The following is a 22,073-nucleotide window of genomic DNA, read 5'->3' as shown; positions in this document are numbered from 1 at the left end:
CAATGGGTACCCCCTTTTCTTTTTTCATTTGGTTTCTTTATAAAAGACAGCAAAGCAAAGCAAACACAACTTGTTCCAAGGGGAAAACTGATAACATCTATCTCATGCAGCAATATTCTGCATAGTTTTTGACACTCCAGGTAAACAGGGTTTTTTTTAATTTATTATTAGCTTAAATTATATGTTTAGGTCCCATCATTTTATCAGCCGATTTTGTATGATTTGTGTAATGGAGCAAAGGGAGATGAAGATACATCAATGGTATCATGGCATTTTCTGGATTACTCTAATTCATGTTTACCATCACACATAATTGCTCCTTTGAAATTAGCTGTTCAAAAAAAAAAACATCTGCTCTATTTAGACTTTAACGGGCAAAGCTTTATTCTAGATGGCACTTGAATATTTTTCACCATGAGTCAGCACAGAAAGTACCTCAATATACTAAGTACTTATTTGGATATAAGGATATTCCTTATTTTCACATGTGAAAATAAGATGGGAAATAAACCATGAGGGGGGATTTATTACTTGCATTACAGTTTTTAAAAATTAGAAAAGAAGGCTTTGTCCTATCCCATGATGTGCTGGAAATACTCACTGCAGGCATATTGTGCTTCTTGGTGGGGATGGAGATAAAATTGTTTTGAAGAATGTGAAATTCAAATGTTTCTTCATCAAGCCATATTATGAATGGATCACAGATCCCCTATTAAGGAAAATGAACTGCACTTGATTTGCCCTATCATCCCTACCATTCCAAACAAACAGTCAAAAAGCAGAAAGCAATGCCTCATAAGTGCATTGACTGGTTACTCATCTGGGTCTTAGCCTACTGCTTAGCAGTGCCTAGTGCCTGGAATAGCCTTCCCTCCATAGGCATCTGGAGTGTGAGGCTGGGGAGACAATCACATGCACAGTGTGATGTAATTGTGCAAATTACACATTATGTTATGGCATGTGTGTCATAACTTTCACATAATTGTAGCCTGGAACAGGAGCCTATGCTTTCCTCTCCCCCCATTATGCATTAGGCTAGTGCTGCCTAATAAATACAGGTAGTCCTCATTTAGCAACCACAATTAGGACTGGCAACTTAGTCATTAAGCGAAGTGGTCGCTAAGTGAAACCACAACTGTGCTTATGATCTTACTTCAGCTTTCCTTTGCTTTACAGACTTGCAAAGGTTGCAAATGAAAACATTGGTCATCAAGTTACTTTTTCATCACCATTGTAACTGTCAACGGTTGCTAAATGAGGCAGTTGCTAAATGATGACTACCTGTAGGCATGTGCTGAATACTACTAGTTCTGTAATCCTTAGTCCCACTAACTCTACAAAGTTAGGTCAATCCGGGACAATTCAAGATAGCATCCGGATTTTGAACCAACACACATTGGGGGAATGCTCTTATTCAGTTTCAGAGAAAATTGAAATAAAGCACCTTCTTTTGCTGTCTTACTGAAAGCAACACATCTTCAATCTGTGCTTTAGAGGGCTGCATAGAAAGTGAGGATTTTTAATGAATTCCTTCCAGTTTTGAAATGTTCTTCCTGGAGTCTTTTGTTTGTGTCCACCTTATTAACCATTAGAAACCAAACTAAGGTTGTCTGTGCTTTTAGAACATATAGATATATTGTGTCCCCCCCCCTTTTTTTTAATCCATTCAGTCATGTCCGATTCTCAGACACTGCCTGGACAAGTCCCTGCAGTTTTCCTGACAAAGTTTTTCAGAAGTGGCTTGCCATTGCCTCCTTCCTAGGGCTGAGAGATAATGACTGGCCCAAGGTCACCCAGCTGGCTTTGTGCCTAAGGTGGGACTAGAATTCATAGTCTCCTGGTTTCCAGCCTGATGCCTTAACCGTTATGCCAAACTGGCTTTCAGTTTGTCCCCTTAGACATAGAATTATACTTCTTCCAAGAAGCTGAGAAGCATCTGAGGCTGGCACATTCAGAACTTAGGAAATTGTAATCTTTGAATGTCCAACTAAGCACAAAAAAGAATTATGAAGACTCTACAGAGTGCAAGCAAGAGAAGCCATCTGAAGACTCCCAATCACCCTTTCCCGCATTTTCTGTCCAACCACCTAATATGCCCCAACTACCTGTTAAATCATCTGTTTGCTCTATTTTTTTCCATTGCTTGAAATGGGAGAGAAGTGGTTTCTTTACTTTTTTTTTTAAAGGACTGCTAAATCACAGCCACCAAAATGTTAGGAATTTCAGAGTGCTATGGGCAAACTTTGCTGTGCCTATATTTTTATGATTAAAGATGTATTGTTTTAGACTTGTGAGGCGTGATTTTAGCTCTTGTAACTGATGGTAGTCTAGTCTTTGCAATCTAGGTTCGATTTCCTACACTATGTTGCTTTAATAGTTTGGAATCTTTGCCATCATCTAGTGATCATCTGAATTTCTGCAGCCCAGATATGGTAGCCCTACAATTATATTGCAGAAAATATCCATGCGTGAGCCACACGGGACTTTTGGAGGGTGTGCTATATATGGCGGAGTTCCATAATGTACTTGTATCTAAACCAGCCTGGTACTTGTTGCTCATCTAGAGGAAAGAAAGCAAATCAGGTGGTGCCATGTTCAGAGAGGATAGTTTGAGATGCAACCTTCACAGCCAGGATGCTCTATTGTTAGGAACAGATGAACCTGGTAGTGTTTTTTTTCCCCACATTCAGTTTTTGTTTTTTTTTTAAATCATAGTTTGGTTATCCTACTGATGATGAAATGTGTGAACTCTCTTTTTAAACTTGTGAAATTCTTACTTACTTGCATAGGCCTGCTTTAGTCAATACAGTGATCTCAGCATGGTGTGGTTCCTACGTGCAGTGGAGCCATTAAATATGAAGAGTCCATTAAAGAATACTTAATTCTGCCTCACCGATATAGATAAAAAGATGTACTTCAGACTCAGGTTTTGAACAGCAAAGTAGTCAGAGTTCTCTGTCTTAATGGAGGCTATTGAGAGCTTTGCTTTCACCTATACAACTTAATTACTGTAAAATTAATAAAGTAATTTGAATTAATCAAGTGATGAATATCTGAAGTTTCTTTCTGATATTTTGATAAAAACAATGAAAGAAAATTTTGACCCTCATCTGTATTGATTACCTGGCCTCTCCCTGTTGTGGACTAGGAGGAAAAGCAAGGGAAGAATTTCAGGTTTGCCACAATTCCAACAAGGATGAGGCTCAAAGGTGAGATGAGCCAGAGACAAAGAAGAACACAGGAGCTAAATGAGGAAAAGATGGAATATATTCTCAGGGATTCCCAATATAACCAACTAATCCCAGATTCATAAGAACTTAGTAAGACTATCATAAGGTCATCAAGGTAAGGAAGAATCAAAGAATGCTAAACCTGCCTTTAACTAATACTGTTATAAATAGAATCATAAATAAATGAAATCCTACTAAAAAGAAACCGGATCATCAGGCTGATGTCACATTTTTCACCTGCCCTCTGAGAGGTGCTTTTGGGCAAAATGAGTTGCTGATAAATTACATAGCACAATCAGCTTGCATCCATTTCAGTAGGAATAATGGACTGGACTTCCCAGCTCACCGCTCTTTTAAATGCATGCATCTTGCCAATGTTCTCTTTAATGAGCTTAATTAATAGACCAGGTTGACAAGTTGCACGAGAGGAAACTTGTTTGCAGAAGACAGTCCATGTTCTTATTGCTGCATTTTGCAGCACAAATGGATATTTATTATTTATGCTACAAAATGAGTCTGTTGAAGTTTTAGCTTAGCAATATATCTCTTGAATTGTTATGCTTATTTTCCACAAGGAAGTGTGATTGTCTTTTAGGGAAATGCCATTTTTTAAACTGTTCTTCCTCCTGCTCAGACTTATCCTTGTTTGGAATTGCCAGGTTACAGATCTGCAGAATCAGGAGCTGAGAAAGCTATAGCTTCTTGTGTTCATGCCTGTCTGCTTCTGCCTGGAAATATCACCCATCCTTTCCCCTACTGGGTGGTAGGATTCTAATTACCTGTACTGCAGGCTGGGGAAGTATAAAAGGTATAAAAGACAAATTGAAGCCCCAGCTGATGTGCTTCCTGATTGAGCATCAGAGATAAAGATAAAGAGGATATCATATATTGCAATGCATTTTTATACCAGAAATGTATTTCCTTTTGAGCTTCAATTACAACATGCAGTTGCATTGCATATACCCTTCCATAAATGTGCACAATGGCTCTCCAAGTGTGGTTTGAAAAAGGTACTCTCTGTGCAGAGAAATCCTTCTTTAACCCAGCAAAGAGAAAAAAGGTGTTTAAAAGTTGAAATCACCAGCTTGATCCTGACCTTTACCCCAGCAGGAAAATTTGTATTTCACTATCAATCCACTATTTTGTGGGCTCATAAAAGGATAGTTTCTGATGAGAACACTGAGGAAAATCCTTCTAAAGTCCAGCAATTTCAGCTATATCAGGATGAGCAGGGGAAGTATTAGTTAAATTGTCCCTTCCTGTAAGCCCAACAAGATCTCTGTCCTGTTATTGGTGAAACAGCAGTGTTTTCCCCAGAACCAGAATCAACCTCATAGCAAGGAAAAGTGGGTGGGCTCCTGATTATAGTGGTATCCAATGGTGGATAAATGTGGCCCACATATGTCCCATGAGCTAAGGCTTGGCCACATGTGTCTCATGTTCTCATTCTTGGCATTTTGACACAAATACTTGTGTGTTGTCCTATATCAAGGTTCCCAATTAGTAAATCTGACCATTCATTTTGATGAAATTGGAAACCCCAACCCAAATTCTGAGAAAATTCCATTTTATTTGGATCTTTTTCCAATGATCCAAAATTGGAAATTCATATTCACTAGAATAGTCTACCGATACAAGATGTGGGCTTGTACGCTACAAGCAGTTGTATCCTACCTAGTTGTATGTAACTAGGTAGATTATGTGAATGAGAAACTATGTAGAACACAGATACGTGTCTGAATGCAGCAAAAGTTTTATTTTTGTGGTTTAAATGCAATCAATAATTTAGGTTTCCCTGAAGCCTTGGAATCGATATGAGATCCCTCGGCTTTCATGACTGTATCCATTTCTCAGGACTGGGTCTTGAAAATGTCTTTGCTACTGCAGCCTTGCTGTTGCAAAAGCCAACAAATCTTTGTGTTTATTAATGTTTCCAACTATCATACCTGAAGCAAAGGAGATAGAGAGGAATTAGTTTTGTGTCTCGAAAGCTATCTGTCGCTTTCTGACAAACCGACCCCAAAGGAAATGATGCAAGATTCTCTTCTTATTTACAATCATTGGGGGGCTAATAAGGACAATATTTGTCCCTTTGTCATGTTACTTTAGTAGGGCATGTTGAGTGAAGCGAACAGGTGCCCCCCCTTATATTGATCAGTGATCATGGCAAAGAGCTATTATTAGATTTTGAAGGGGGAAAAGGGAAAGCATTAGAAATGAAAAGGAGAATGTGGGACAGGTTATTGATGATGGTAATAACTGTGCTCAGTGGTCTCTAAACACTGAAGCTGTAAAGTTGACCAGATGAGAAGATCAGTATAGATATGCTGAGAGGATCAGACAATATGAAGAAGTATGGAGCATATTGTCTTACCTGGCAGAGTTATTAAAGTTCATTGGAGGAAGATGAACTGTTTCAATATGTTAAACACTTGAGGCTGTTAGGAAATAGTCACTATCATGGGAAGAAGCATTGGGGGAGCTTTCCATTTTCTCACACAAACAGACACACAGAGAAAGACAATTCTGGCTTGCTTCAGAGCCAGTAGCTAGGCTTTGGGGCTTTAGCCCTTCTTTCACTCTTTTATCATAGTAGATGTTTTTCCTAGAGGAGAAATATTAAAATATTAAAAATAACAATTAGGTTCAGTAAGAAGAGCTTGTCTAATATTATTATTCTTGCTTATCTAACAGTGATAATATTTAATATTTATCTTTGTTATTGGGAAGTCTAAAATGGTGTTTTAGACTATTTTAGACTTTCCCCATTATATGTAGATCTCAATCTTGATCTAGATAAAGATAAAGATAGATGTACAATCACACAGTTTATATGGTACAGTATATTGGAAAAAAATAAGCCTCTTTCACATATAACACAAGATGAAACAAACAGGCTGAATGATTTGGGGGAAAAGAGTATTTTGACCATAGATCCCCCAAAGGAATGAATACACTCATCTCACTCAATCTCTTTGAATCCTTAAACTCCAACCTCAAGTTTGAATTTTAAAAGTTATTACCCAAGTTATATTAGAATCATAGAAAAGGCTGTGGAGTCCAACTCCCTGCTCAGCGCAGGTATCCAAATTAAATAATCCATGATGGGTTGTGTCCAGCCTCTAAATGAACACATTCAGTAAATATTGATATGCTATTCTGCTTGGTAATGAGTTGCTTAAACCCAGACAATGTTCATTTTAATCAAAAGAACCATCCGGTATCCATCTGTCCATTACCTAGTTAAAATAAAACAGTGCAAATGTGCAAATTAATTGTACATTCTTCAAGTATAGAGGCTCTTCTGTTTTCCTCCCCCCATATTTTTGAGTTCAGTCATCCTATTCATCAGCTCCTTACACAGTCATGTGCCAGTTTTTCTTAGGTGAAATGTGTTATTCAAGCATTTCATCATCAGATATCACACTATCACAACATTGCACCATCATTCACAAGCTTGCAAGTTGTTTCTAAAATGCACTTTTTTGCAGGGAAGGGAGATCACCTTTTGGGGGTTCATAAAATACTATGACACTTCTGGTTGCCACACTGTTGGTCCCTAGAGGAGACCCTATACATTTGGAGCAGGAGTTGCATCATCTTCAACACCATTCTCTCCATCACAATAAAAGATCTCCATTATTTCCAGAATTGTTTTGTGAGATATTGGTCATGTTTTCCAAGGTTTGGTTGCCTCCAGATACAGAGCAGGCTTTCTACAGCAGACAGCTGCCTTCTAAAGTGAAGAGGATAGAACTAGCCTTTTTGTCATTTCCTTTCCTTATGTTCCTGAAGAGAGGGTTGTCCGATTTCCTGTCTTGTGATTCCTTTGTTGCCCAGTTTACTCCATTCTACCACTTATGGGCTTTGTGAAGAATTTTCCACTTGCCTGTGGTGACAAGCTATCCATGCCTTTCAGCCCCAGAAAGGTGTTCTTGGACAGGCTGAACAGATTGACTCAAGCACCAGAAATTGGATTCTTTCTCACCTTCAGTGACAGTATTTTCATTCATTTGCTTATCCCATCAAAGCCCTCCACCTGTAACAAACCTGGAAAATGGCAACAGTTCAGATCTTCTCAGAGAGAGAGAGAGAGAAGGCTGGCCCTGAATAAAGACTGTGCACTGTCTATGAAGGGCTATGGCTAGACTGAAGTTAGCTGAGTGATACTTTACTTTCATTTGTCATCAACTCTAATCTGTAAGCAGGTCTGTGAGGCAATCAAAGAGTTGGATAAGATTGTACATGACCAAGAACATGGTTAAGAGTTAATTTCCTCTGGGTTCTATCTAGCCATGCAAACAACCACATTATTTAGTCATAAGAAATTCCTGATTTTTTTATAAAATGTTTGTGTTTTTGTTTCAATGACACTGGGATACTTTCAATTTCTTCTCACTTGTAGCAGAGCTCTAAATAAAAATGGGGAAAAGTTTTTTTCTCCTATCTGTCCACATCTTATATCAGTTAGCTTGCCTTGAATAAGGCTTGTCCAGACTAAAGTCCATGGGATATTCCAAGGCAGAAAGGTTAAAACATAACTGAGAAAGCATAAGAAGTATAGCATGGTTCTTTCTGTCATTTCTTTTAGGCTGCAGTATGTTCTACAGTATCATAACAGCTGTAGTTCTATCTGATTGGTTCTACATCATCCTCACTGATGTGATGAGACTACCACAACTCCTAAAATTTAAAAGAGGCATGATCAATAGACATGGGGGCTATATGTTTCAAGATGTAATCCCAATACATCGCAAAGGCAACAAATTGGAGAAGGTCCACAAGGGCTAGATAATAAGGCAGCAAAAAGGAAGGAAGGAAGGAAGGAAGGAAGGAAGGAAGGAAGGAAGGAAGGAAGGAAGGAAGGAAGGAAGGAAGGAAGGAAGGAAGGGCAAATATTCACTATATTTCACTGTTAGTGGCTCTAGGAAAATGTTGCTACCTAACATATTTGCTGAGTGTGACTTGGTTCAATCAGGTCACAGATAGCTGAAATACAAGGGCTTTCTTTCTAATAAGGACTTGGCCTTATGTTCATCATGTTGGCTTCTTTAGCCTTTCAAAAGAAATACCATGTCATAGCTGGAGTCCAATACTGTATATGTGTGGTGTTACTTTTACACTGTTTTACTATATGGCCTCTGCTCTATTAATCTTTCCATATGAGCAGTTTCTCTGTTTAATTAAATTGAGCCCAATGAGGCATTGCACTGTCGCATGAGAAGTCCATTCATCTTTATTTGATTCTTTGTTGACATCTACGTTTGCCCTATGACATAGGTTAAGTCATTGAGTGGCCATTACCTCCTTGTTTGCTCTCTCTTGTGTTTCTTCTAACCACCTTCCTGAAGTCAAATCCAGATGATTTGTGCCAATTTCATGGGGGCACAAACTGGAACATCCGATAACTTTCTACATGGCTGACTTTATACAATCTTGCTTGTATATCTCAAGCTGCTGCGTCTGTCAAAACACAACTCTTCTCTCCCCCCACCATTTCTTATGGGCTCCGATAGAGCTATGAGTACTAGAGGTCTCAATTATAAAATGTCATGACATTGCCATACATTTTTTAAAAAACTGTAATTTCATAGTGTTGTTTTGTGATTATTTTAGGGCAGCTTTGAACCATGACTGAAATGAATTGTGGCCCTTTAATGGACTGGATGATAAAAATTGTGAGCAGGTCTGACTGAAATGCAGTCATTGTTAGGAATATTTTCTAACATGCCAGGGAAAAAGCTCACACTGGAATTGTACTGGTATTAGAACACTAGGTTGTCAGAGTCAGAGAAAGGGGCAAAAGGAAACTACAGTAGGGAAACAAAACATACTGCAACAGTGCAACCCTCCCTCTCCAAAAAAAGTGTCCTTAAACATTTGGGAAAACTGTAATTTTTATTATGACAGAAGAAGAAAAATCATCTGGTAATGCAGCACAATTGACTGTATCTAATTTAACTTGGGTTAGTATCTTAAGTTAATTTAAATCAAATATATGTTTGTCCTAGTCCTGCTTTTTTTTTTTTAACCTACGGACTTTTAGCAGCACAGAATCCAATATATTACAACATTATTACTTAATTTACAGTCCAATTCTATGACTGCTTCCTCAGAAATAAGTCCTTGCAGCCTTGGCCAAGGAGCTAGGGTTGACGTATATAACACTTCATGGTTGGGATCTTAGGACTTATGCCTGGTCCCACATGGACCTATCAAGGACTTAAGGTGATCTATGAAAGTCTTTCCTTGGTGTCATATGGAGTTGACAAGATGGCGGGCTATTCCCTTGATTCAAAAGAATCTCCCTAGAGCAGTATTTCTTAACCTTGGTAACTTGAAGATGTGTGGACTTCAATTCCCAGAATTCGCCATCCAGCATGGCTGGATGGGGAATTCTGGGAGTTGAAGTTCACATGTCTTCAGGTTGCCAAGGTTGAGGAACACTGTCCTAGAGAATCATGCACGTTACCTATGCTGTGGGCTTTTTGGCACCAGGCTAAGACTGTTATTGCTGGGTTCTTGGTGTTCTCTGAGCTTGTTGTTTTCCTGGTTTGTTTACCAGGCTAAGTAACATCACCAGTGCAAGGGGGAGTGAAGACTGTTGGCCTGAAAAAAAACAATAACTTAATCAAGGACTATCAAGGAAGAAACTACACCCCAAGGAGGTCTGGCAAGACAAGCTACTGTACAACTGCAAACCTCACTCTCCCATGCACGATGATGTTACCTATCTTAGTAAGGAAACATTTTCAGGAAAGCAAGCAAGCTCAGAGAACACCAAGAACTCTGAGCTATGTGTATTCTCTACTATAAGAATTTTATGTTCTGTTTGGCATTTTAAGTTTGTTAAACATTTATATATTTTAGACTAGTGATTTGAGATATCTAGTTTTTAGTATCTGTGGGGGAAGGTGTTTGTATGAATTTGCATGTGTGTGTGTTTGAAAGAGATGGGGGGGGGGAGAAAACATAAGTATTCTTTTGGTCCTGCACCTGCTAGCATATTTCACATTTGTAATCCATATTGTATTTGCTTTGTTGTGCTAGTATGTGCTTAATAGACATTTTAAAAAATCAATTTAAACTATGAATGCAACTGAAATGTGCACATGGATAGATAAAATTCAGCACAGTTGGCTTTAGACTCTTAATTTCAGTGTGTTTAAGAACCAAAAATATTTTACAATGTGGTTTACATACTGGCTTACCTTTATAAATGTTTACAATATAGTTATATTTGATCCATACACATTTTAACACATTTTAACAGACCCAGGAGAGAAGGCTGACAAGCCACCTTCCCCAGATATCCAAAAATATCCAAAAATAAGTTTATATTTCCTATCTCATTGACTACAGCCCAATAATATAAAATTGGTTTTGCTAACTTCTGTTACATACATACAGCAGTTTTCTATGCCTTGGCACCCTCTAGATTTTGGGATCACAGCTCTCAAACTAAATGCTAGCTTGGAAGTTTAGTACACTTGGACCAAAATGTTAGACAGACAAAAGGTGATACATGGAATGATGATGACAGATTATGATTCCCCAGTAATTATTTCAATATAAAAACACACACACTATCTATTTACAGTGTACAATTTCTATTTCCTATATACAATTTATATTGTGTAACATACCAGCCCCAGGCTCAAATTGTCCTACTTCAGACACATTATGCAAAGACCCAAGGAAGGTTCTGATGGAAAGGTAGCAGGAAAGAGAAGAAGAGGACGACTAGCAGCTAGGTGGATGGGCTCAGTAGCAGGGGCGATGAAGGTACCATTGGAAGACCTGAAAGACCAGGTTAGGGACAAATCATTATGGAGAAAATCTATCTATATGGTTGCTCAGAGTCGACACCAACTTGATGGCACATAATCAATTAATCATACCAATGCAGAAAACTGATGCCATTATCTTCTGAAATGTTCTTTTGTGTTTTTTTAAAAATAAATATCTCCAAATTTATGAATTTAAAGACTGATATGGGGACAACGTAAAAGACCTTGCTGCTAAATGCTATTTTTATAGAAAGTACTGCTGGATGCAAGCTTAGAAAATTCCCCAGCCAGTAAAGAATTTTCCAAACAAATAAAGTTAATTTCTTCTTTGGTTTACATGCCCTTGTATATTTTTCCTCCTATAAATGTTCATGGAAAAAGCACCACATTGCTTTCTGCTGATTTCTTCATTCAAAATATCAGACAGGAAGATATTTTTAAATATTATCCCAAATACAAGTATAGTCTTCCTTTTCTGAATTTAAACATATAAATTCAGCTCAACCCTTGATATCTGAAAAGCAATAGCAAAGCAGTTCAAGGTCTTCTAGGATTTCTCTTTAATGTTCTACAGCTTGGGATGTCCTGGAAATCTCCCCTCCACATACCAATGAAGTCCAACTCTGCTTAGCTTTTTGTTGCTCAGGCTAGATGGGATAGGCCTATATATTAAAAACATATGCTCAGTTTTTAATCTATTCTTCCCCACCCTTAGTGTTTGTTTAGTGCAAAGCACAAGCCCTGTTGCCAGAAAATCAGCCTCTCATTTGGCTTGTAACACTCTATACTTTCACCCTGGGCTGATAATACTACTTTATATTGCAGGTTCAAGCATTTTTATTATTACATCGAACACGGATAGCTTTCCCAAACTCCAAAGCTGTCTTACAAGGAAACTCAATTAATCAATTAGAATAGTGTACTCAAATTACAGGAGAATTATGTGCTTCTTCTGCTGAGAACCATTGGAACTTGTGGTGCATTACATCAATTAAGAATCCTTAATTCCTAAATGGCATGAAGAAGCAAAGTATGAGTCATCTCAAATGTTTATGTTCTATAAGCTATCAGTGCTAATGGTTTCTTAACCTTTCTAAATTGAAGATGGGCTTCCTTTGTACAGAAAACTAAATCCATGGAAGGGCAGTGTAATATTACGATGTGTGTGCACGGAGCCTCATTCAGCACACACTTAATTGCATAAAGAATAAAGTGAGCTTTTCTTATGTTCTTTTCCTAACCAGATATGATCACAAAATGCTCTCACACATCGAGAGCTGCACTTAAGCCAATCAATGAGTCAATGACTCATAACATTTAAAAAAAAAACCCAAGGCTGAAATTTTGATAAAACCAAGTTTGGAAAAAAAAAAAGTATCTTAGAAATATCATATTAGAAACTTTATCATCCCATATAATGTTATTGTATTATTAGACATATTGTATTTTATATGATTATTACATTACATTACATTACATTACATTGTATGCTATTGTTGGTATGGTGATATATTTATATGTCATTTATTAGCAGAATATATTAATACACACACTGAAGAACATTGTTAGCTGTTGAACACCCAGGATTTCAGCTCAACTCAAAGGACAGCTTAATTTTACTTTTATGTTTAGGGTGTACAATGCTTTGGATGCGATTTTTTAAAAATGGTTCGTTTCATAGGGGGAGACAAACTTTGCCTGTGTCAGAAACCCTTGAAAGCAGCATGTCTTTCAAGACTTGCAGACAGAGCTATATTCATGCTCCTGCAGACTTTGAAACACCATTTCTGAATGCTTCCAAAGCACTGATGGCCAATATAGTTCACTAATATCATTACTAGAGATAAAAAATTCTACAGTATCTCATGTGGGTACTGTTGGCCAACCTATCCTCTCTATATGGCCTGGAGATGATGATGATGATGATGATGATGATGATGATGATGAGTACATGCCATCAAGTCATTGTTGCTTCTTAGCAACCACTTAACTTTTCTCTATGGTGATCTTCCCCTAAGGTCCTTCAGCCAACAAGTTCTTCTAGCATTGTACTCATTGCTACTGTAACTAGCCAGATTTAGCTCAAAAAGTCTTTCCCAGCCTTATGAGGAGATGGCAGAGATCAAGATGGGCCTTTTGGAGTGCAAAGCTTATTCGCTATCACAGGAATGTCCATGTGATATCACTTGTGCATGTGTGTCACCTGATCAGAGCAGGACCATAGCTTTTGGCCTTCAAGACATATTGGCCTTTTTCTTGAATGGTAAGGGCTGTGTTTCAAAAGGTGGACAGGATAGAAATAAAGAAAGAGTTAGGGCCAAGACAAAAACTAAATCTGATTTAATACAAATGGAAAGACACTTGAAATTAAAAATAATTCAATTAAATTATTCCTAGGCATTTAATAATTTCCCATTTAGTCACATTAAACACTATTCTATAGAAACTTTCACAGGGCTGTCAGGATCCCTTATACCATGTTCTTCTGTGGCCTATAGCCACTAGTCTAGAATGGCAATGTGGACATAGTTGTGGACGAAGTTGTACTTAAACTTTTTTTTAAAAAAAGTATTTTTGTTTGGGTCATGATAACTCATGAGTATCTGGGGAGAGGGGCAAATGATGATACATCCATGATTTCACATATATATATATATATAGCAAATCCTGCAAAATTCTTGTGTCAGATGTCAGGCCACAAGTATATTAATGTGCATGTGTCATTTTGGCATCATTGTGCAACTGCTGCTGTCACAATTCCATTTAAGAATGACAGCTTGTTAGCAGAACGTGGTGGATTGTTTGTTTGTTGTTTTCTGAGCATAATAATTTAGCTAAAATACATTTTGAACTTGAAATCTTCCACCTACTCCTTATAATGGATATGCCAAAGAGAAAGAGAAGGAACAGAAGGAGAAATCAGAAGTTGATTCCCCCTTACTGAGTCTGGAGCTCTGTTGTGACTGTTCTGACTAAATAGACCACATCAGAAGGAAAAGCAAGGACTTTGGGAAATTCTTCTTCCTTATTTCAGATTTCCGGTTAAGAGACTATACCATCAAAATCAGATCAAAATACATGTAAACATTTTTGTTGAGGTTAAGAGAATCACTGATTCTCCAGGTTGTGAAGTCCCACCAAGCTTTGAAATTTTGGAGTGGCTCTGCTATAGGAAGTGGGGAACTTATAGCTCTCCAAATGTCACTAAATTCCCTATATTCTTAGTCTTTATTCGGCATTTCCAATGGTTAGAGATGCTGGGATTGTAGCCCTAAATTCTCCTGCATTTTTCTTTATTCTCAGCCAATCTGATAGAAGAGATGCTGCTTAAAAAACTAGTTCAAAGAAGAGAATATGCAGATCTTCTAATGGCGAATTAGTGGTATTCTTGCACTTAGTTACAGGTTAAAAGGTAAGTAAATATCCTGCATGGATGTCCATAAGAGGGGATGTGCAAATGATGAAATGAGTGTCATGATGCAAGCTCCACCTCTTTTATATGTGCATTGCACACACATATACAAGGGATGGAGCTTGCATTGTGACTTCATGATGTTTTTTTGCACATTATGGTAACACTATCAGATCCTGCAGATGCTTTTGGTCTTGCATTTCATTTTAAAGCTCTATTTCTTGTGATCTGGAGCTTTCCTGACTTTCTGTGCTTCAAACCAATCCCTAAAGAAGCCACCATGTCATGAGTAAGGATGGCGAGCAGGGGGCTCCCATCCAGGCTGTAAAGCACATGCATAGTACTGAGGAATTAGGTAGCCATTCAAAGAGACACAGATCGGGCCCACCTTAGCCTTTGGGGTTTATATGTCTGGGTTTCTCCCACGCTTCTTCAGTTTGTTAGGATTTTCTGTCATGTAGCAGTAATAAAACACTAGAGACCTATTCCTATCTCAGCGTGGTTCCTGGCTGTTAGGACACACCAGGAATGAAACTTCACTTGTTGGGAGTTTTTCAATAGCCACTGTCACTGCCAAGGGAGAATCCTGTCCTTCAGATATTTTTGAAGAATTTCATTCTCCCTGGATAAATTTGGAGAAATCATTCTCTCACTTTCTCCTCCATTAAATTCCAATTTCACATCTCTAGATTTTAATTGAACAACTTCTAGAGAGTTTCGATTCCTTATCTCTGCTCTAACACATTGCCCTGAAGACATTTCATTGGCTGTTAGTTCTTCATACTTCAGAAATAAACTGTGTGGTGAAAAATACTAAGGGAAACAGTTTTGCCAATATGAAGATTCATATCACCTACCTACCTACCCACCGACCTACCTATCTATCTATCACACTCAGACCCTTTAATTTATCTGGCCTAGAGTTGATTTTGCTAGAGATAGCAATAGCTGTAATCAGGGGCAACCACAAGAGGGGTTTTAAAAAATCAAGATAGCAGCTGCAACAACATGATTGAAGTCCACCCCTTTCTATATGCATGTGATGCACATTAAAAAGAGATGGGGCTTTGATTGCCTGATTGTTCCTTACATATTTCATTGTTAGCTGCCCCCCACCATACCCTTCATAGGGGCCTGTTTGAGGCACACATTTCAGACTGAGGGACTCAAGCTTGTCTTTCTTTCCATAAAATAAAGTAACAAGATATTTAAATGGAAAAGGGAAAATAGCAGTTCTCTTGCAGATTCACAGAAGCCACCCAGTCTGCCCAAATCACAGTAGGCTGCAGGTAGGCACTTGCTTTGTGAACTTCCTCTGCTGAAACCCTTGAGATATCTGAAGCTACGTAGATATGACCTCCATTGCACAGTTAGTATCTAGGATTGAATCCAGAACACAACTAATCAAGCAAATTCATTAATGATCATCAACTATGTCTTGATCTTTTGGGTGGAGAAGTGTTGAAGGTGGGGGTAAGCCACAGCTAGGAGTGTTACCTTGTGATCATTTGGGTCTATTTCATGTGAGATTGATTACTCAGCTCTTCATGGTTCACAGCTGTGATGACTCATTCATACATGCAAGTTATTACCTGATGTCAGCAAATGATGAATGTGCAAGTATGAATCTATATTTATTAAACACTTTTGAAAACTTTAGTTCTTTTAAGTAACTATTAGTGTTACATTTCTTAGTTTCAGTCTTGTACTTTATTTTTATTACCTTAAATGATTTCAACTTTGCAGATATTTATTACTGATTGGCTTATTCATCACAGTATTTTAAACTAAATATATTCCTCAAGGGTTTGGGGTTTTTTTAAGTTTATGTACAAATAAATTCATTAATTTCACAGAAAAATTAGAATAGTTATAAGGCAATGCTAACTATTTTTTGAAGAAGGATGAAACAGGGGAAGGTCCAGTGAGTCATCCTTTGGAATCTCTATTCATTATAATAAAATTTATTGTTCTTATTTTGCTCATTATAATTGTGATTTTCAAATTCATTTATAGAGAAATATGGAAGCTAGACATTTATTAACATTTTATGATGAAGATGCATTACTTTTCTTCTTGAAGGCAAAAATGTTCATTTCTAGTGTGAATACCTTTCATTAAAAGTGCAGTGATACTTTTTATCATCTTTGGTGTTGGAAATGAGAAAAAAACCAGGGTCTGAGCAAATGCTGCCTGTAGAGATTGTCATTAATACATATTACCTTCTTGAGAGAAATTTGCCTGAACATCATTCAGTTGAAGCAAGCTGGATTTTATCTTGCCCTACATCTGAACGGAGCATTGTATTTGTTAAATATGATCAATGGGGATTCTGTGGTTGATGATGATGAGCCATGCCACAGCATTTAAAGCCATAATTCTTTAACATTTTGAAGACTTGTCCATGTGCAGTAAGATGGATGGACCTCTGCTGTTTCTTGGAGGGACTGTTGTACATGCTGCTAAAGCACATCTGGTATTTATTTATTAAATTGTGTTAGATAGCTGAGTTCCCATCACACAAGCACCAACAAGGGAAAAAGGAAGAGAAAACTGCTACAAATTGTACCTATATGTACAACACTGTACATCCAACACTGCTGTTAGAAATATTCCAGGTTAAATCAGAAAAACTCACTTCTCAAGAAATAAAGCACATTATACTCCATCATCACTAACTTAATAACAAAAAGGAAAGAGACCCCTTCTCATTTTTACATCGGAATGTAAGATAAACCCTGATGGATTAAGCCAAGCCCCATTTCATTCCAGCATTTCCTTTCTCGCAGTAATCAGCTCTGTGCTTCTGGGGAATTTGCATGCAAGAGATTGAGATATACCTGCCTTTTGTCTGAAACTGGTATTTGCCCTGACCCTGGAGATAATATTGATTCTCATGCCTAATAGCCCTCCACAGTCTTGTTCTATGTGTGCGTGTGTGCGTGTGTTATTTATAAGCATATAAAGTTTGCATGTGTTTGTTTTATAAAGTCAAATATGGGCCACAGGCCTATGTTTTGTTCTGGTTAATTAAGAAATGTAGAGAAGTGATGCATGACAACCAATTCTTTCCCAGCTAGTGGTTAAGGAATCAGGAGACTGAGAGTTCTAATCCCGCCTTAGGCACGAAGCCAGCTGGGTGATCTTGGGCCAGTCACTTTCTCTCAGCCCTAGGAAGGAGGCAATGGCAAACCACTTCTGAAAAACCTTGCCAAGAAACTGCAGGGACTGGTCCAAACAGTCTCCAAGAATTGGGCATAATTGAATGGATTAAAAAAAAATCTATCTATCTCCAAACTGACAACAATTTCAGGTTTAGATAACATAGTAAACCACAATTTGGGATTAAATTGGTGGTATATGGATGGGCTTGTTAACCAAGCTTTTTGTTGTTGTTGTTGTTTGTTTGTTTTAGCTTAGTGATATCACACAAATAGGGCTAATATGTTTGAGTCGTGCACATAAGCTTTCTTTTTACAGGTCTGGAGTAATATTTTTTTCATGGTTTGTTGTTCAAAATGATGGATTTTTCATCCATAGTCTGGCAAATATTTAAAACAACAAGCATAGGTGGTGTGTGTGTGTGTGTGTTTATACGTGCTGAATATAATTTCAATACAGATCTGGTGCCATTTTTGCTTTTGGTTTTTAGATCACTTTGAAGTTCATCTTCCAAACTTACCTGGATTTGAATGCCCAGTGTGATGGATGGAAGTCACTGAAATATGGGTATGCCATCTAGTAAATGCCTGATTACCAATTGGATACCAATATTTTTCTTAGAAAGATATTGACATGTCATGAGTTGTGATTGTAATTCATCCACCATGTTCTTCAAAGTAGCATATTAGAAGCTGGTGCCAAATAACTTCTTAAATTGCTTGTGAACAAGATATTGAGCCCATTGGAGAAGATAAAAAACTGAGATAACTTACAGTAAATATCAAGCATGTCATTGAAATAAAATTAAATTTAATTAACAATAGCCATTTAATCCATTCATATTCTTATGGAACTTCTCTATTAATAGGAACCTTCATATGATGTACGCAGAACATACTTTCTTGGAACACGGTTCCACAAAATTGTCTGTCATTGTGCGCAGGATTCATACCCAACTCTAAATATTTCATAATGAACTGCCTTGCTTATTAACCAATTCTTTGTGTGCAGCAATCATCCTCATTATTTTCTATTGAAGTTAATGCTGTTGTTACATCTCCATTCTTCTCTTGTTGGGTCATTGGTTTTATGATGATTTCAGTGATTAAACAGCTGATTTTACACTGATATAACATGGTGATGATGAACATGATGATGCTTCATTTGTAGGAATTCAAAATATTACTTTTTAAAAGTTCATTATGTGTTAATAAATGTGTAGGAAATGAGTAATCTAGAATGGCCTCAGATTGTTACTGTAACCCTAATTATATTATCCTTGATGAGTAGATTTCTCAAAGATTCTAGTAAACTATCGCCCAGAGTTGTTGGGAATTGGGCAGCATATACATTTTCTCCTCCTCCTCCTCCTCCTCCCCTTCCTCCTCCTCCTCTTCCTCCTCCTCTTCTTCTTCCTCCCCTTTATCAATGGCATACTGTCTGCACTGTGGGCATATTCAGTGGTTCCATGAGTGGGAAGTAAATTGCACAAGAAACTCCTGCCAACAACTGTAAGTGCTCTTGAAATACTTTGAGAAATGTCTTCTCCCTTGCAACCATTCTCATGCCTTATTTGTTCTCCCAAATGAAGATGAAGGTTCAAAACTTTTAATGTTGCTTTGGGGCAAATTTTAATATTCAAATGATGCCAACTTAGGACTTCCTCCTATCATCTCAGGAAAAATGAGTTATGAAGAAGCTATATTGTAAAAGACACTGTACAGTCTGTTGACTATTCAATATACAACATCCTAAGAAAACTGACTTTAATGAAGTTCACAATAAGAATGTTTCCTATCCCTATTTAATTTCTGAAAGTCTTCAGAATATATATAGACTTCTTCTGGGTGAAGGGATGGAATGGATATGGTCCTTCTTCAGGAGTCCCTCTGGGGCACATTCTGGACTGAACATTTGATAGCATCCTGTTGCCCATGCCTTACACTCTTTGACTTATTGATGGAATCAGAAAAAACATTCCCCACAATGCTTGTGCACTTGCACTGATGATGTTACCTAACTGGGTAATTAAAGATCTGCAAACAAACAACCAAGCTCAGAGAACACCAAGAACTCCACAATTCAATCCTGATATTCTCTTCTATTATCTACAGATATAGAGAAAAGATATTCTTCTCTAGAGATACAGATATTCTCTTCTTTTGATTCCTCACAATCCATAACCCTAAGAAAGCAGGTTCCTAGATTGTACATAGAAGTGTATTTATCTTAAGATGAAGGCACATGTAGATCTTTTCAACAAATTCCAGCTGAATATGGAGAGACTGGGGACAGCAAAGGATGGAGCCAGTTTGTGTGGTCCCAACCTGGCCTTGATTTCATGCCTTCTTGCATTTAAGCAAATGACTGAAGGGGACTGTTCTGGAGAAGCACTTCAAGAGTGGAAGGAGACTGAGTGACAAATGTGGGAATTCTGGGAGTTGAAGTTCACACATCTTAAAGCTGCTGAGGTTGAGAAACACTGCCCTAAAGACAAGATAAAGAACTGTGTGGGCTTGCAGGATGCTCATCTTTTTTTTAACCATACAGAAACCTGTAGCTTTTCATTGAAACAAACAAGTAGTCCTACATACAAAAACTTTAAAATATCAGCAAGATCATTTTCAGTAGAATGTGAGTGATTATATATCACTAAACAGGCAACTGATGTGTTTATTTTCAGCTCTAAATAATATGTAGAAGAATGGCATAAACTTTTCATCATAACTTTGGTTTCTTTCCCCAACCAGATGCCTTTCAGATGCTTTGTCCAACACATTCAGAGGGCACCAGTTTGGGGATAGCTGTTCTAATATCTGATATTTTTTACTGCATAAAATGGCTTTATAACCAAACTGAAGGAAGTCTTTTGAATTATTGTAAATGACAAAGTTGTTCTTTCCAGAATGGAAAATAAGCAATATGGATGAAATCATTTCCTTTTCTAGATGTATGTCAACAACATCTTTCAGAAGCAAATTACAATATAGCAGAAATAACTTCCGTGGAAGAAATGGTAAACTGAAGAAGGGTGACTGTGGCAGAATGAAGAGCTGGTAAGTAGACCGGCTCTTTGCAATTCCTCTCTGGACAAGGAGAGGACTTGAGATCGTCCACAAGTGTTCCAGACAGTTGTTCCTTGTGAGGAGACTGCAAGACAGTGGTCTCCAGCAGGTTTAGAGCTCTGGGAGGCGAGGGAAAGCCATCTTTGCTCAAGCCATGGTTGGTGCCTTTATGGACACTGGGTTCGCATACAGCAGGTTCCTGGTTTAAGAATAAGTTGCATTCCTAAGTCTGTCCTTAAGTCAAATGTGTACGTAAGTTGGAACAGTTATTTAGCATCAGTTAGTCAAATGTCTGTCTTAGTATATAGTATATATTTTACCTTTCAATGCATATACTGTAAAACACTTAAGAACAGTTCCAAATATGCTAAAACATCTTAAACATAATAATGCACAAAGTAGCATTGTGTATTTAACCCAAACACAGTACTTAACTCAAAATTTTAATATAATTATTTTTATGGCAGCCTGTTCTTAACTAAGAGTCCTCTGTAAACTGGGATGTTCTTAAACCAGGGACCTGCTATACTTCCTTTTCTAATCACTTTCAGAAATTTCTTATTAACTGCTTTTCAGCTATTAGGAACCTTTGGATTGACAAGTAGAGCACTGGATGAGTTTCCTTCAATCCTTAGCAAAATAAGTTTTAAATACTAGTTTAAGGACTTTTTTTTTTAATAAACAGAAAAGGGGTGATGATGATTTTGGAAAGTTACAAATGAACTAAAGGTCCAGATCTATTTAAAATAAGGTTTTGAAATTAATTATAAGAATCCTTCCCGCGGGAAAATGCTTTTGTTTTGAATTATTAAAAAAAATGATAGGATGGGACTTTGAAGGTTGGACACTAGAGGAAACCAGAAGGAACTCTTAAAGATTATAATTAAAGGAGAAGAACACTTAAATTTGACTTTCTAATACAGAATGGAGCAAAACACTTTAACATTGGACAATATTTTTTGAACACAGAAGTTAATTTTAAGAGTCTCTGCCTCTATAGATAGACTGGGGCTAAAAGATGTTATGGAAGAGAAATAGGTTTTACCTGACAAGACTGAGACTGATCTGAAAGTGGATTTAAAAATGACAGACTACAAGAATGACATGGAAAAAAGATGCTACACTGGACATACAAATGAAACCGGCTGGTGTCTTATTAATTAAAAGGGATATACAAATAACAAACCAAAAGAGTGACCTGGATAACTTTCCTATATTGGATTTACAAAAGATACTTGTTAAAGCTTTGAAGAATTTTGTGAGAAGGGACAAAGAAAAAATGAAAAGAAATCAGGTTCTAGGACATGATTTGAAGGGACTAAAGATCAAGATTGTTGGAATATAAAGTTGGTTTATTTGATCAAGGTTAAAATAAATATGTTGTTATCTCTGGTAACCCTTAATGGATTTTTGC

Source organism: Candoia aspera, chromosome 3 (assembly GCF_035149785.1).
Source record: "Candoia aspera isolate rCanAsp1 chromosome 3, rCanAsp1.hap2, whole genome shotgun sequence".
NCBI lineage: Eukaryota > Metazoa > Chordata > Lepidosauria > Squamata > Boidae > Candoia > Candoia aspera.
The sequence above is the reverse complement of the archived record's forward strand: the minus strand, read 5'-3'. Positions refer to the sequence as shown.